At 36.9% G+C, this 13773-nt stretch overlaps 1 protein-coding gene across 14 annotated transcripts in view; it reads left to right on the top strand.

The window, feature by feature from the left end:
* The window catches only part of TENM3 (teneurin transmembrane protein 3), a 1293822-nt gene that overhangs the window by 685390 nt on the left and 594659 nt on the right, over nt 1-13773 (top strand). For all 14 annotated transcript variants that reach the window (XM_063156143.1, XM_063156142.1, XM_063156144.1 and 11 more), the window contains one exon: nt 9207-9364. The gene's annotated coding sequence lies outside the window, so the exon portion shown is untranslated. The remainder of the gene's footprint in view (nt 1-9206; nt 9365-13773) is intronic.

Raw genomic sequence — 13773 nt, 5'->3', positions numbered from 1 at the left:
AGTTAACATAGTACCAATTTGACTTTGGACTGTGACCACGTTTCTCAACAATAGGAAGTAAACAAAGAATATTTATGATTAGAAGTCATTTGAAAACAAATTTTTTAAGCATGAAGTTTGCTACTAGTTTGCCAATGAAATATTACTCCCAAACTTTGTGGCATTAACGTGCATGAATAGAGGATAGTAGCAACAACTTTACCCAAATGTTTCAGCCTTCCCCATAAAGGAATGAGTTGTGTTTTGCTACAGGACATTCCTGCAGCCAGAGGAGAACACAGCACTGTGGGAAGGCTATATGCCAATGTCTTCAAGTTCCTTCAGTGCTCAGCTCAAGCAGAAGAGAGGAGAAAAAAAAACTCAATCGAAACTTAATTCTAGTAAATTATTTCAATTAAGGCATTTTTTCAAGAATCAAAGGGGATTTAATCAGCATTACCTAGACCAATTATAAAGGCAGTCAGTAAAAGTGGCATGTACCACTGTACACACTAAAAAAATTAATTTTTTTCTCAGTTTCAATACTCAAATGAAAATGGAAAAAAAAAAAATTAGCTTAAAAGGGGAGAATTTTCAGAGATTCCAGAAAGAGTCTGTATGAGAGATAGATGTGGCTCAGAAAGGGAGATGGTATATGCCCCCTCATAGATGCAAAGAAACTTTAAACTCTGAATTGCAGCTTGCAACTTAGAAAAGTCTCCTAAGTGCCGGTTCATTTTTCATGAATCAGTTAAATCAGTTGGTGATCATCAGAAAAAGATGTTGACATCTTCCCCAACATCCCAGTGATCCAGAGAGATCATTACATTGGCCCTATTGCAAAGTGTGGTGGGTTGTTGGGGCTTTTTATTGTTTTGTTTTTTTGGTTTTTTTTTTCTTTTTGCTATCTGTAAACACTCTGAGGGTATTACCCTACCCTAACTTGTTTTTCTTCACGAAGAAAAGCAACTTTAATGAGGCCTTTACTTTCCTCTCCTTAAGGTATCAGCCAGCTAGCCCAAGAGGGGAAGTGCTAATTTGCTACTGTCTCTGGTTTACCGTTGTTGAGGCAAAGCTCCAGCAGCTGGTGACTTGATTCAGAGGTGCTAAATGGTAGCATAGAAAAGCTGTGGTAGCCCTGCTTGGTCTTTCTGATTGGAAAGCCAGGGAACCTTTTCAGGTTTAATATCTTTGGTAAGTTAAGCTGTGTTAAACTGCCTGCTTAAATTTAAGGGGGTAAGATGTGTTTATGTTTGACGACATGATATTTGTTTTGCTTATCTGTTACAAAATGATCTCTGACAAGGTGCTCTTGTCTATGAGGGTCATTGAAGGTAGGCAGCAGCCACTTTTATTTTGTGTACAAGTAGAACAGGAGAGGCTAGGCTAAAAATTGCAATCTGATTTTATGTTATTAAGCCCCATATGTTGCAGCCCACAAAAAGATGGTGTTGCAGAGAAACGTGCCAAGTTTATTGGGAAAAGAACTGATAGCTATAGAAAGAAAGAGCTACTCTTGTAACTTTATAGTTGAGGCTGTAGCAACCTTATGATTGTAGACAGAAATGCTGATAGAAGAGCTTTTTGCAGTGAAGTGGATTTAATGTGGAAAACAGATAACAGGCAGATTTTTCTCAGAGTACCAAATGTGTTGTGGTCCCTCCTATATATGGGAAGTTGAGGGGATTTTGAGTCTGTCAGAAGAGAGGTCATAAGGGAGAAAACAAAGGAACTGGAATTAATTTCAGTTTCACTTGCACACACTGTAAACTATCAGCTTGGTACATAATATTTCTCAGTCTACCTGTCTGCTTCTCAGGAAAGACATTATACCTATTGTTTATTTTCCTGTTATGATGTTTAGGGAGCATGCCAAGCATGCACTGCATTACAGAGATAGCAGTGGAAAAGTAAGCATAATGATCATTCAGGTTTCTGAAAAAATACGTCCTTTAACACAGCTTTTGCATTCTATAGCAGAAAAAGGAGGGTAGGTCAAGGCTACAGCTCAATCTAGATCCTGTTCTTTTATCTGTAATTAATTTTGTCCTGTAGGTAATCCCATGATTAGCTGGATTTCCATATATACCCTGAGTTGCAAAGCTTGAGTGTATATCTTACTAGCAAGAAAAAGAGATTTGGTGTTGGGTTTTGTGAATTTGTTACTTGCAGGGTAGATAATTTTTCTTACAATCTGACTTGTTGATATATGATGATGAAAACAACCTCTCTTTTAAATAACTTTTCTAAAAAGGAATAAATACCCAGACACTGATGTCTGGATCACTGCTTTCAGTTCTAGACTGCTGAAGAATATAGCATTTTGAATGGACATCTGTTTTTCGTTTTTAAACTTATATTATTACCAAAATGCTCTTAAAATTCTTCCTACAATTTTTGCCTGTGCATTAACAGTGATACTGCCTTTAATCATAGGACGTAGACTATTCCTTGCAAATCAGTGCTGTTTTAAGCACTCTTTCTAACCTTAAATAAATGTGTAACATCTATTCAGTGCAGTATAAAGGACTTCTCCAGATGGTTTGATCATGACAGATAACCTTATTTATTGTTATGACAGTACAGGGGCAAGCTGCACCTGTGGTCTCTTCCCCAGTCTGTCTTGCAGGCTTCTATTTCAAGCAAAAAACCTTACCAACACTTTGGCAGGATTGAATATGGCAGTTGACCTAACTTCAGACTGAAGCCATGCTCTCAAATTCTTGCTCCAGTTTCATGTCAATCGATTCATCCTTTATATAACCTTTACAAGTGTTTTCTTCAGATAGACTATGCTGCCATTTCTTCTTTTACTTTACTGTTCTTAGTCTTGATACTAGGACACTGCTCCCTTTTCTGATAGGGTGAACCTGGTGAGCCCAACTGTAAACTTTGATTTTGTCTCAGTGACACATTTCTGTAAGGTTCTGTGACAACGATCAAAGTTACAAAGAGTATCTCCCTAAAAAGACATGTGTTATCCCTTCCTGTCAGAAACACATCACAAGTACAGGAAAGGTTGATCACAATAGGTTCACTTGCCCAGGTCAGTGGAACATGCAGGTGGCTGAGCTGCAGGAGGTGGCGATAAGGCTATATAACATCAGGGAGGCTGAGAAGGAGTTAAATAGCTGTTTCCAAGTACAGTCTGCAGGGAACCCAAAGCCTGCAGCCAAACAGCTGAAAACTTCCCCCACAGCACACACACTGCAGGAAGGGGGGCCAGTAATACATGAGAAGGAAAGCTTGCAATGGCAAGGACCAGCAGTAGGAAGAGACTTCCTTGAAGCCTGAGGTGCCCTTAGAGAGCCCATTCACTGCTCTGCAAACTGGAGAGGAAAAACTCTTCACCTCAGGAGACCTGCTGGGGCTGAATAATGCAGTCCAACGTGCTCCCTGTGCCACAACCAACTAAGAGGCCACAGGTAGTAAACAGTAGGTGACTCTTCTGTGAGCTATGGAGGCACCCGTTTGGCAGGCTGGAGTGCTCTCCAGAGAGGGGTGCTGCTCGCCTGCAGCTCGTGTCAGGGACGGTGCCGAGAGCCTGCAAAGCCACGTACTGACTCCTGGCTACTGTCAGCTGCTGTGCTTTCACCTGGGCACCAGGGATGCAGCCAAAGCAGTCTGAGGAGCATCAAGAAGGATTAGAGTCTGGGAAGCAGCAGTAAGGGACTCTGGAACACAGGTAGGTTTTTCATCAGTCCTGCTAGTCAGAGGAAAGGGGTTTGAAAGGGATGGCTGACTCCAGTGAATTGACAAATGGTGGCACAGCCAGGGGTTTATCCATTACACCATGGGACTCATTTTGAGAAACCTGGTCTGCTGGAGGCTGATGGAGCTCATCTATCAGAGGAGGACAACAGCATCTTCATTCATTGCTTTGACAAGATGATGAAGACTTTAATTGAAACTTTCCAGGGAAGGGGGATTTTAATCCATTCCACTCCTGCCAGTTTGATGCTAGTGCCAGCAATAGATGCCCAGAAGCCTGCAGAGGTATCACAGGCCAACAGGAGAAGAGCTGCACAAAGGAATTCCAGCCACTTCAGCAATAAGTTGACTTCATTGGGGGCACAATTTAGATGCCTCTATGGAAGACCAAGTAGCATGAGTAATAGATGAGGATTTAGATGTGCATGCCTGGAGACATATAATCTTACTGACATCACAGAAATGTGGTGGGGTGGATTCTGTCACTGGAATGTTGGAATGGAAGGCTATAGGCTCTTTAGGAGGAACAGATATGGGAGGCCAGGAGGTGGTGGTGTTTCCTTCTCTGTCAATGACCAGCTGGAATGCATGGAGTTCTGCCTGGGGATGGATGAGGAGTCAGCCAAAAGCTTCCAGCTCAGGATAAAGCGAGTGCAGGGACAGGTGACATAGTGAGGGTCTGCTACAGGCTACCTGACCACGTGTATGAGGCCCTTTACAGACAGATAGGAGCAGTCCTGTGTTCAGGAGGCTTGGTTCTCATGGGGCACTTCAACTACCCCAGTATCTGTTAAAGAGACAGCTTAAAAGAGCAGATCCAGATCCTAACTTCTGTCTCCAAATGGAAGGGATGCCAACAAGGTGTGCCTGCCCATGGCTCGAGCTAGGTGGTTTTTCGTGTCCCTTCCCACCCAGACCCTTCTGTGAGCATGGCAGCATGAGTCAGTACAAGCATAATGTTGCTTAAAACATTATTCTCTCAAATTTAGGCAAGCTCAGGTTCTTCCTTTTTTACCTTAATTGTTTCTGCACAACGATGTTTCATTCTCAGTATCACTCCTGCATCATTTTGCCAGTGCTGCCTTAATCCCTTTCTTCTTGTGAGATTTTTGTTAACATTTTGGTTACCTTTTTTGATCACACAATTCCAACAAATGAAAGAAACCCATTAGTCAAGCTGAAATCAGCCAGAAATTTTATAATTAGTAGTTCTTCTAATCTTGTCTTATTATATCTTAGAATTACTATATTATACTTTATCTGTGATTTTTTTTTTCTCACAAAGTTTTAACCAACAAGCTGTAGTGTTATCAGTTAGCTCAATTAAAGAACAGAAAATATTTTTAAATGTGGCCTCTCACATTCCCCAAAATTAATAAACATTTTTGTATTATAATGAAGACCATGATGTTCTGAACTTCTCCAATTTTTAAAAATGTAAGAATACAGTTAAAAGCAATCAAAAATTTCCCAATCAATAATGAAGGAAAATTTTTTGGTTCTGTGAACTAATGCAGAAATTGAGATAAAGAAAAGTTAACAAATAAAAAAGTTGATTGTGTACCATAATGAGGCAGCAAAATGCTGAAACCCAAGTTATCACATACAGGTGTATCTTAATTTAAAACAAACTCTTCTCTTATTCATTAGTCAGCAGTGGTTTTTGTCTTGACAGTAGAAAACATTGTGGTACTGCTGTCTGATTTATAACTTCCATTTGCAATTTGGGTGTTGCTGACTACAATGGAATAGTTTTCAAAGTGACTCCAATGCTGTGTGATAAATGGATGGATTTCAGGAAGAGGCCTGGATCTGTTGACAGTGCTGGCCATGGAGAAATCTCTCTCTGCTTGTTTTGCTACTTCTAATAAATTTTGCTACTTCTTTTCAGTCAAATTTTAATTCATTTTTCTTTATACTTCTATATTTTCCAGTGCTTTATTGCACACTTCTGTATAGTTCTTACATAAATATTCTTCTGTTGTCACTACAGTTTCAGCCAGAAACTACTGAAGATAAGACCTATTCCATGGGGTTAAAAGCTATATATTATGTTTATCGGCTTATCTCCACCCCTTGTGTGAACACATTGATATTCAGCTTGAATTTCAGATTCTTATTATTTTTCAAGACTAAGCAGTTAAATGTTTCATCAGTTAGCAAAGAATAAACTGTGGTCCTCCAGTTCCAACCCCATAGTCTATTTCTAGACTGAAAGCTAAGTATGTGTGCTGTAGGCTTCTTGGCTTTGATCACACTCTAAGGTTTATTTTTTATAGGAGTCTCAGAAATTTTCTTAAAATGTTAGTTTAACTGGAGGAAAGAACACATCTATGGTGATAAATTAATCAAAATATTTTCATTTTTCTCGTCTCTTTTTGAAGAAAGAAAAATAAAACTGTTAAAGCAGGATAAAATTATTTTTTCCCAAAGACTGAAGTATTAACAATATGAGACAATAACTACAATTCAGTATAAATAGGAAAAATTATTACTTTTTTGTTTAAGTTTTGTGGTAGGGAGCGGGAAAGGCACTGATCAATAGGAATAAGGACCTCTGCACAGTACTGCCCATCAGCATTTGGCTGGTGTTACAGAAATTGTGAAATCCCTGCCTGTATCTCTGGTAGCATCTGAATATGCAGGTAAATGTTCAATGCTGCCATGAAATTTATTTTCTAGACACTGCTGAAAATCAAACTGTAGGATGTAGATTAAGTAAAAATGAGTACTTGCCAACATGTCCAAGTCTGTGCTCAACACTCCCACTACAAGCATAAAGGTCGAAGCTCTTTAAAGTCCAGCCTGATATCTGGAAGTGCCTTTCCCTTTCTTTTTTGACCACAGGGGAAATTTTGGACAAGGCATCAGACTTTCAAACTTCAGTGAAGGGTTCAAAGTTGGCCAGGAGGATGCCTGAACTAATTTTAGTATTATTCCTCTTTTTGATATTCTGTTCAATGTAATTTAATTGCTATATAACATTCTCCACTGTAAGAAACATTTTCTAATTGCTACTTTTTGTTGTTCTTTTCCTGTGAACTAATCCAGCTTTAAGTTACTTTCATGACAATACATGATACCATGTGGTTCTCAGCAAGTTTTATGTTGAATATTTAGTACAACTGTGTTGACATTCTGCCAGGCTCTTGGTGAGAGCTGCTTGTAAGAAGTCTTGTAGCTGAATCTGATTCAGTTTAAGGCAGGTCACAAATCTCAGTCACAGTTCAGTAGATCACTCAGATTTTATTGTCTGAGTTAGCCTCTTTTATGGCTGGCTTCCAAAATAGTGTATTGGAGTAGGAGTTTAGAAGAGGCAAACTTGGAAACATGAAGGACTGAGAAGGCACCATGCTGCTAACATGCAGTCTGTACTTTGCTAGTCCTTTGCTCCAGCTCTTGGCATTGTCCCTTATGAATAACAACAAATTAAACCATTATAAAAATTGATATAATTGTACAGAGGAACAAAGGTTCTCTGTCTCTTCTGGAGTCTAGTGTATCTATTATCTCTTCTGTCTTCTTAATCAAGAGAAGCAGCTGACAAGAAAGGTCACATGTTACTAGTCGGAAACCAGATAGCAAGACTCAGGAGTTTTCTTTACTTCAGACCATACAAGTGACAAGCCCTGGATAAATTCCTTTTTCTTTTCATTTAAAATAACCTCCCCATGGTGCCAGTCAATATTAAACATGGCCTTTCCTGAAATCTGTTATCATGTGAAAAATAACTTAGACCTACAGAGAAGTAAATACCAGATTTTGTTGTATACATATATCCATAGCAGTAGCATATACTCTGTTTCACAGAAAGAAAGTTGAACTTTCAAGTAGAAGCTTCAGATTTAACACTCTCAAGAGTGTATTGGTGTGTACTGCCAGCATATCTGATAACCTGAAGAAGCCCACTGAAATCTACCAGAAAATACAGATATACAAATACAGAAATATTCCAAGTCTATACATTATGGAGAGTGTTGCTGTGCCTGTTCTCTAGAAAACAATTTTTAGCTGAAAAATTTTGCCAGAAATATTGCTTTAAAAATATTATGAAATTTCATTTGGGAGCAAAATATTAAACATATTTATTAATGGAATTAGCATTTTTTTGGGAATGATATCAGCTTAAATTGTCCACATTTTTCTGAATGTCTTTAAAAGACTGATTGCTCCCTTACTATAATGTTAATTTTATCATACACCGTTATTTAGGATAAAATAATTTAACTACCTGGCAGCAATAGCTACTGCTTTTTTTGCTATTAAATTCAGTGCTGTTTTTCATTACTCCTCAGGTATGCTGATTAGATTGGAAATTTATAGTATATGTTTCTCAAACAAATGTTTCAGAAAAGTATGTCTCCTAAATGTATTTACACATAGTCTAGTAAAAGACCATGAAGCATAACAGCAATGAAGAAGGTCATAACACTTGTTCTACTATTCCTGGATTCCTTTTGACATGCTTTCTCATTCCACTCTTTTTCTATGTGATAACCTTTATATTTATTATTCTTATTACTTCTATCATTTTAAGTATATTTTAAATTGTGTCCTTCACGAAACTACAATATTTGTAGCACTGAATTTTTACAACCATTTTATGACTGTTTTTCCTTCTTTATTTTCATACTGGAGCTTGATTCTTTTTGTCTTGTCTCATCCTTCCTAGACAAGTCTGAGTGCTGTTTTGATATTTTCATTGATACGTTATATTTCTTGTTTTTGCCATAGCCAAACAAGGTCTTTTTTCTTGTTCTCTGGAATGTAAGCTTATTTTTTCCTCAAAGTTTTACCCCTTTTCATGCCTGAATTATAAGCTGCCATATTTATTTTCCTGACCAGCTCTTAAAATTTGTTGTCCTACCCCTAATTTATAAATTATATAATCAATTATTTACACCTTATTTCCCTAGAGAATCTTAGGGAGAATATTTGATTGCCCTCAGATAAGTCATGGCAGGAGGCAAGATGTCTTGGGCAGCTGACAGCAGTTATCCCAGCTTGTCTGTAGCCTGTCTTGAGCCCTGCCGTGCCCCGGGCCAGCCGGAGCTGCCTGTGCGCTGTGTCCGTGGTGAACGGCCCTGGTGCCCTGTGCACACCCCCTGTTCCCCCTCTGCTGAGCTTGCCTTGCTTTGCCTCTTGCACAGGCAGTCAGAGATGGTCTGGGCTAGGAGAGGGGAATGCAATCCAGCTTCAGCTGTGTTACAGCCTTCACTCAACATCAGCCTAGCAGCAGTAATTGCACAAGGGTCTGATAATCACCTTGGCGTTCATACAGCCTGACTGAAATCTGAGTGGTGTGCACAGTACTACAGAACTTCTCCAGTTTTCCCAGGCAGGCCTACAAAGGCAAGAATATTTCTGCTTTCTGAAGGGCATGCAGCAGATTTATGCCCTTTGCATTGTTACTAACCAAGCCCCATAGCTGTTCATTTTTAACTAAAGAACTAATTTTATGAGTAGATGGCACACTGTCTTCTAGACTCTAATTAAAACTTATTTTTGGTCCTTAGGTGTAATGACTACTCTTCTGAGATGAGTTCCTAATTAATGCACAGAGATCCTGAAAGTCCCACCTCTCGACAGTCATGATTGACATCCAAGGATACAAAAATTGCACTAATTGAGCTTTCCATTTATACACTTTTCTGCAGCCAGCTCGTCAGAAAAGGTAGGAGAAGAGATGAACATAAGAACAGTTATTTTTTAGCCATCCATATTCTCCTGAGGGTGGGGAGGGGGGGAAATCTTGCAGAACTATGGAAAAAATTTAACTATAGGTGTCAACTCTTCAGATTTTAGATGTAAGATTTGTTTTACTGTGAAAATTATAGTGCTTTTGTTAATACATATGCAGTTGAATAATGGTACACTACTCAATATTAAAAAACAAGGATACCTTATGTCAGTGGGGAATGCTTTGCATCACAAATAGCATTGCATAGCAATATATGCTTTCTGAACAGAGGCTGTGTTGTATTAAACTAAGATATTTCAATGGGTGAGTAGCAGCTTATCTGGAAATGTTCTCTTAATTTTGACCCAGAGTTGGTATCAGAGATTTTATAGTATTTCTAAAGCGATTACTTCTTTCTAGATTCAATTTAGTACTTCAATAATGAACTTCTCTTTGTGATTAATTTAACTGTATATTTTTCTGGGGTCAGTTAAGATGAATTAATTTAATTAAGTCCAGTATACTCATGTGAGCTGAAGCCCACAAAAAGGTACTGAGAAGAACATGTTAGATGAAAAGGAATAAAGAGTGCTGGAAGGTATCAGAGATACTTGGCAGAACAATTGCATTGCAAATGGTATATAGGAAGTACAAAAAGCAGCCAAGGGGGAAAAAAAATGGAAAGGAGGCCAAACATATGCCTAGTTAAAGATTTATCTATGTTTTTAAAAGTTATCCAGGGTACAATAAGAAGATATTCACTCTCAAAAAATTTTTCAGGCAATATTTGTTGTTTTGTTTTTTTTTTTTTTTGACTGGATAACTTAGAATACTTTAGCTTATTTATTCCTTATTTACGGCTTTAATTTCTGGTGGCTTATAACAAATGTAAGTGAAAATGAAGCTCATAAAATAGACATCAGATTTTCATGAAAGAAATCTGTTCCATTTCAATGTTTATATTTTAGATTTACTTGGTATCTTTGCTTGTTTCTATAAATGGGAGGCATTCAAGATGTGGGGAAAAAATAATTGGAGATATTTCAGGATCTTTCAGGATTCTAAAAAGGAGACAGCATTTTAATCTGGTGGGTTAAGCTTGAGGGCTAGAGGAATTAGACTTTCTTGGGGAATGTCCATACTGAAGAAGATTAAAGTATAAATGCTTACTGACATATGCTTAAAACTGGAATTGAAACAGATTTAGCTGTTTGTATCTAGATTAAGGGATCCATGGGAAAAAATGTAAGCATGTGTATTGTGGGGTCCAGGCTCTCTTTAACTTTTGAGATGTGTTACCCCTCAGCTGTAGCATAAAGGATTTAGAGGAAGGGATTGAAAAGAAAACTAAAGCAAGGATTACATAAGGGAGGTCCTAGACAAAAAGACATCCCATCAAAGCAGTACAATAATTTTGCAACATCCCCTTTGTGCCCCAAAAGGTTCTGAAAATGTGAATTTTCTGTGCAAGATGACAGAAGGAGGCAAACTGAGAGTATGGGTGCAGAATGACTTGAGAGTTCAGGCTTTTTAATTTCTTCTAATAAAAATATAAGGACAAAGAAAAATTTAAAATTTAGAGTTAAGAATACAGGTATGTAAAAGGAGGCTAGGAGGAAAAAAGTAGGAACTAAAAAATAAATCATTAGAAGTGTCTATTTTATATGCTCTTCATATCTAGAATAACTTCAGACTATTAGGATTAGTGCAAAACTATTACTAGATCCTCTATGAGAATGGACAGAACTATTTCACAAAAAGATGAAATTAACAAACTAACCCATTGCAAGTTTTTAAATGTACCTATAATTTATAATGTTACTGTGAATTTCCAGACTGCATGCATGAGGAAAAATACCTAGGTTTTAAGTAAATTTTTCTTTTAATTGCTGGACATACAATTTACCTTCCTCAAATAGCCAAATTAAAGTGCGTACTATCTCCTCTCTAATTTGGCTGCTTTGATAAAGATGAATTGTTTAAACATTTTGGTAGAAACAAAAGATATTTTAGCTTGCTAAGGAGAACAAAGATGCTTCTGTACAACATAATACAGCTACTAACATGTCAAGGTCTAACTTCATTATCACACCTTCAGAATTTGTGTGTTTTTATAGTTAAGAAACGATAAAAACTCACTGTAAGTTTCACTAGACTGTATCTATGTAGAAACAGCTATTAACAGGAAATGTACGCATACATTCAGAGTGCTGGCAGTGGTTTTAAACTGTAGTTAAAATGTATTTTGTGTTAATTCAAAATAATAGTTCTAGATGTAACAGCAGCTTTAAAGATCATAGCAAATGTCAGATCAGCTGAGGCCAATGTGTGCCTCTTGGTTTTGGTAATCAATTAGACATTAATGATAGGTATTTCATTTTGAATAGCTGCAACAATAATTTATTCTCAGGGCAACATGGTGGAGCCTAGTCTCCTTTGGCTTTTGGAACCAGTGAAATAACAGAACATCAGTCAAGTTAATAAAGTGTGGCCCTATTACACATTCTGCATCTGTACATAAAGTGCCAGCATATGATCAAAGGCTGCAGCTGTTTCAGTTATATCACAGTCACATCATAGACATTTTATAGTTATAGCAGAGAGCGTTCCAGGGACAACCCAGTCACCTTGAAGACATAGGGAGTTCAGTGGACCCTCATTAAATTGCACCTTGATATTATATGAAACTGGTAGGACATCTATTAGGTATGGTAGATATAATTCCCATGCTAAAATTGTTTTGTATGCATGTTTTATGCATTGCCTGTATGTCTTCTCAAGAAATTCAGGGTTTTGTTCACACAAATTGTCAGAGTTCCATGTTTACATATTTTAATTTTGAACTTGTGGTTGCCAAAACCAAAGGATTATTCATAGCCAAATGGCTGTGTTGCATTGCACATGTGAAGGCATTAATAAAATATGAATTAGTAATTAAAATATTTTGAATGCAAACTGGAATATTAAAGAATGTTTTCACAGCTGTTGACACATTTTTCCATTTCATCTCATGGAACAGTGTTTTGCTTAAGTCAATGGGCTTTGTAATTGACTTTTTGCAAAAGAAGAATTTCACATAGTCAATTTTTAGTTATAATCAGATGTGTTTTAATAACAGCAGATTAGCTTTTCTATATTATACCAAGTTCCAGTCTGAGAAACATGAAGAGGGAGGGACCTTAGTAAGAAAGTGATTCAAAGATTTATTTCTGAAAAATATGTTTTACATATTACATAATGTTTGTTCCACACAGAGTAGCTAACTGCTGTATTGCAACAAAATTAAACTGGCAACTTCCTTGTCTGGAATTTGAAAGGCACCGTAACATCAGCCACATTGTTGCTTCAGCACCACATTAGAATTCACCAAAATAATTTAACTTTATAATTTAGGTAGCTAAACTCAACAATAAAATATAGGCAGCAACCTAATTTGAGAACTTGAATCTGAGTTTTACAAAGTGTTGCTGTATTTAATTCCCAAAGCAAAATGAAAAAAGATAAAGAGGTGCCCAAGTTTACTCAAGTAATAGTTCCGATAAAAAATACAACCTTATGTTATTAGCATTTCTTCCTAAACCTAGTCACACTTTAGAGGTAAAGACACATCTGTTTAATTGTTCTGATAATTCACAACGCATGTACAAAGGAAAAAAAAAAAGAATGGTTTGTAAAACTAAAATAGGTTATGTGGGATAATAATCTATTATGGTAAAAGTCAAATTGCTTGTCATGTCATGAAGGGTTATGCTTTAATTAAGCAATAAGGCATGACAGGGTGTGAATTACAATGTAGTAATTCTTGTCTAGTGTATTGTTAGGCAAGAGGCCAAAGGCCTAGTGCCACTGAATGCTGTAGGAATGAATTATTATGCTGTAGTTTAAACAATTCAATCTCATGTTCCAATAACTGTAAAATATTACATTCTAAATATAAAAATGCATATTATGATTTTCATATACCTAATTGCTCCTTGAGTAAACTACTTAGTTGCAAAGAAAAGAGACAATTTCTGTTTAGTATATTATATTTAGATTTCTATTGCAAATCAACTTTGAGCACAGTTGTTTCTGAGAGATTTGAAGGATGCCATTGTGATACCGTTCTTTCCTAAAAGAAACAGAAAATAAATGCTGAGGAACAAATGCTTCCTAAATTCTTTCTTTGAATTGTAGTCTAGTTCTGTCCAATGAAAAGAAAGGGCTTTGTGAAATTACCATTAACTGGGAGATTTGCATTTAGTGTAGGCGTTGTTGTCACCTTTGCTTTTTGAAAACACTTTTTTTCTTCTTCCCATTCTTTCTTATTGACACCTTTTCAGAAGACACATCATTTATAGAGCCCTTCAAATTCATCTTTTGGACTAATGCTTTTTAAAAAGTTGTATTTTGTTTTATTTTGT

The sequence above is a fragment of the Melospiza melodia genome, chromosome 5, assembly GCF_035770615.1.
Source record: "Melospiza melodia melodia isolate bMelMel2 chromosome 5, bMelMel2.pri, whole genome shotgun sequence".
Lineage (NCBI taxonomy): Eukaryota > Metazoa > Chordata > Aves > Passeriformes > Passerellidae > Melospiza > Melospiza melodia.
The sequence above is the reverse complement of the archived record's forward strand: the minus strand, read 5'-3'. Positions and strand labels throughout refer to the sequence as shown.